Raw genomic sequence first — 3,876 nt, forward strand, 5'->3', positions numbered from 1 at the left:
CGGTCTCCATGCAGACGCCCGGCGCCGCAGCCGGCCTGAGCCCGTGCATCTCAGCCACTGCCCACCTCTCGCTCCTGGTCACAAAGAACCAGTTTTTGACGCCTGCTCTTCCCCGTGGTCTGGTTCAAGTGGTCTGTGGCCAGGCGAGGTCTCCGCATTCTACCTGTGGGCAGTTCAAACTGTCGGCTACCCAGCGGCCAGGAGAGGCTTCTCGCTCCCAGCGACTGGCGCTCAAAGCCAGTTTCAGTCAGTGTCACAAGGTTTTGTACAGCTAATGGGTGCAGAGACAAAAATACAAAAAAAGCAGAGTCTCCCTTCCGATTAATAGAGAGACCTTGCACATTCATAGGAAAGCCAACGAGCTGCTCTGAGACAGGCTCAGTGTCACAGAAGCAGTGTCTCTGAGCCCTCCCACGTGCCACATGCCAAGGTACACACGATCCCAAAGGCACCCCACCCTCCCTACAGGTCAGCACCCCTGTGACTCTCATTTTACCAATAAGCTTAGTTAACCCGCTCACCCAGCTAGTAAATGGAAGAACCAGGCGTCCACCCGGGCAAAGCAAAAGGGAACAAGATGTCTTTTTTTTTTTCTTTTTTTTTTTAAAGACAATCAGCTTCAAGAATGTTTTCAGGCACTGCAATTTGTGACCATCAAAACAGTCTTCTAACCTCCCCTCCCCAATCCACATGTAAATTCAATGGTGGAGAAACAGGACCAATGTCCTAGTTTTCCCTGTGGCATCCAGTCATTACCCACCAACTTCATCCCATGCATTCCGGGCAAGACTATGACTTAAGGGGCAGAGAAGCTCTTTCCACCTCAACACCCATCCCTTTCACAGATGGACAAAGGAGCACTTGGGCAAGCAAGGCTTCTCTCATTCTCAAGCCCACCTCTCCCACTGCACGAGCAAAAAAGGGATAGCTTTTTGGCGCTGGTATATCCCCAAAGCGGAAAGTCACAAGCACTCACTTCTACCTCTGGGAGGATTTCTGATAACTCTGGGACATGGCTTTTCTCGTTGCCAGCTCAAAAAACAGTCATACCATGCCTTACATTATTAAAGAAAAGCCAGCAGCCTGGCGATTTTAAGCTTCACCTGCTTTCATCTCCTTACACTTAACAAGATCCATGGTCACCAGGAGCACGGACGCTGGACGGAGACGGTGGGGGGACAGACAGCCCCCCAGAAATGTGCCATAAAACACTAACACAAAGTAAACACCAGCCTGAATGGGTGTGATCAGTTATAAACACTAAAGTTAGCACACAGGCCTTGTAGGAGGTTCCCAGATCCCCAAAGCACCAGTTTGCCAAGCCTTGCCAACCAAGTCACTTGATTGCCCTAACGTCTTCCATAATCTCCCATACATCCACAGTTAAGCAAAAAGTAAAGACAGGTGAAATAAATTCTCAACTGGCAGGAAAAGTTTTAGTTAAATTCTGAACATATGACTGATTACTTAAAAGAAAGGCATAGCAAATGTTTTCTCCTTATGGGCCCACACGATTCCACCTTGGTTTAACGGCCTGAGAAACAGACACAGGGATCACACCCCGAGCTGCAAACGGACACGCTTCTCCCCATGAAGCAGGACAGAATTCCCTGCGGTCAGTCTCACAGTTCTGAGAGGCAGGCCAGCCAACCACTGTGCACGGTTCTCTTCCCCTGTGGTTAAGAGTTGGACATAACTCCAAGGAAATAAGTTTCTTAAATTATGTCGCCTTGAAAGCATTAGGTTTTATCAAATATACCAACCTAGAATTTCTAAAGCTGTCAGATGAAGGTGAAGACATGGTAGGTAATCTTTGTTCAAGCAGGAGTCTGGTTTCTATACGTTGTAACGTCTTAGACCAGCCTCACCATCTAAATCAGAAGTTCGTGGAATAGCTCTTAGAGTCTGGCTTTGCTCCTCTCTCCCGTTTGAGGGTCAGCGGCCACAGAGATGGTCACTGTAACTGGGCCAGGGCTGCCCCAGGTTCCGATCCTGGCAGCCACCACCCTACAAGCCCTGCACGAGTAGCTGGCATGAACATGCCCATGCCCAGCTCCGCGTTCCTGGACCACAATGAATGGCATTTTGCCCAGTCCAATGCTGCCCCCAAAGCAGTGCCGACCATGGGCAATACGCAATACATGACTTCAGCGGGACACAGCTTTTATTAAAACATGATTTTAATTACAATAAACATAACTACTGTTTCAGACTCATTAGTTCACGGGTATCAAAGTTTCCTACCAAAATAAATGTGGATTTAAGCACAAAAAGTGAGTGGACAAAAGAAGGCATTGATAATAGCCTGGTGATAGGGCAAAAATCTGGAAGGCTGGGAGCCCCGGGAATGGTAACAGAGCCTCCTGGGTTCTCCGGGTGTGTGACCGGCACGGGGACGGGCCGTTTCTCTTTTAGAGGCAGATGCACCTGTACAGAAGGATGAACCTAACAGAGCTTTAAAAAAAAAAAAACCCAAAGCTTAGGCTCTGGTGATAACTCTGGCACTTGCTGGCCCCGTGACCCTGGGCATTACAACTAATCTCATGAGCCTCAGTTTCCATGCCTGTAAAATGGGTAGCAGGAGGCTGTTAGAGGATTAAAAGCAGTTAGGGTTTGAACACGTCTCGCAAAACGCGAAATGCTACAGAAGTATCCCTCGTTACAGTTCTCAATTACGCAAGCAGCTTGCTGCGTGTGTGACTCTCTCTGTCCTCAAATTCTCTTCCTGTAATCCTGGGATTGGCCTGTGTGGTCCTTCTCTTTCAAGGGTCCTCAGTAAAACTCAAATATTATATGCAGTAATCCTAGAGTTCTGATTTTTAACCGAAAAACGCAGTCATCTACCATCATTCCTGGAAACACTTTGGTTTCAGAGCTTTTTCCCTAATAAAATACTACCGTAAAAGACACCACCATCGCCAGAAGTCAGAATTTCTTTTGCTACACAAACCTAGATCCTATCCATTTTTCCTCCTGGAAAGAACGAAGGGAACTCTAGGTCAACTCTTGTGAAAACCGTCCAGCTTGGTGCTGTAAACCCCAGTCAACGCCTGTTGCCGTGCTAACAACATGTGTTCCTAGTAAAACTCAGCGAAACGTTAGAGAGAGCACCATTTCTGAAACTCGGGGGCTCCAAACGGCTGAATCAGCATTTTCAGAAACAAAGTGTCCTGGGCCTGGCCTCGTAAACAGCAGCAAAGAGAAAGTTGTGCAATAACGCGTGTTTACTCACGAGCGCTACTTGTTTGGGTCTTTTCTTCGCATCTCTTGAATGAAGCTGGGGACAACGTTTGCAAGAAAGCAGCCGAAAAGGTCCGGGCCCGAGCCAAGTCACCTGTGGCTCCCCTACGTGACCCACCGCCTCGTCAGTGCAAACGACAGAAAGTTGGCGTTTCTTCCAACCCCAAGACAAGACGAACACAATAAAAAGTGGAGAATACCCTCATTTCCATAACGCACATGCTCGAGGGCCGTCGCCAGGCAGGCGTGGGGAGAGGAGATCGCAGAGGCCGAGAGTTGCATCAGAAACTGCCTTCTGTGAACGGCACGGCTCTTATCACATTTCCCCGGCTGGCGGGCCGCTAACCCGCGCGCCCTCGACTTGGGGTTAGGCCCTGGCAGCGGGGTCACCGGCAGAACCAGAAGGAAAGATCCCAGGCCCGGGCGCGCTCCGGCTCGGGAGGGTCCGGCCCCACCGCCCAGGCGCGGGCGCACCGGGGGCAGCAGGGGCGCGCGGCGCCCACTCTCCGGGCGGCCCGGGAGCGCGGCCTTGACCGCCCGGCGAAGCGGCCCCCAGCCCCGCCCCAGCCCCGGTCCGGCCCGCGAGCCGCCGGCGTCGGACAGGAGGGCTCCAGCGGGCGTCGCCCGGGCTCCCCG

General features: G+C 51.1%; 1 protein-coding gene across 2 annotated transcripts in view; it reads right to left on the bottom strand.

Annotated features, from left to right (window-relative positions):
• Nucleotides 1-3,735, bottom strand: part of GRB10 (growth factor receptor bound protein 10) — a 198,498-nt gene extending 194,763 nt beyond the window's left edge. The window contains exon 1 of one of the 2 annotated variants that reach the window (XM_029233724.1): nt 3,460-3,735. The gene's annotated coding sequence lies outside the window, so the exon portion shown is untranslated. Of the gene's footprint in view, nt 1-3,232 lie in introns of both variants that reach the window. The other variant, XM_029233725.1, reaches the window with a different exon arrangement.
• Nucleotides 3,736-3,876: the final 141 nt, after the last annotated feature.

Source organism: Monodon monoceros, unplaced genomic scaffold, assembly GCF_005190385.1.
Source record: "Monodon monoceros isolate NGI ecotype Baffin Bay Population unplaced genomic scaffold, NGI_Narwhal_1 Super_Scaffold_2, whole genome shotgun sequence".
In the NCBI taxonomy this organism is placed as follows: Eukaryota; Metazoa; Chordata; class Mammalia; order Artiodactyla; family Monodontidae; genus Monodon; species Monodon monoceros.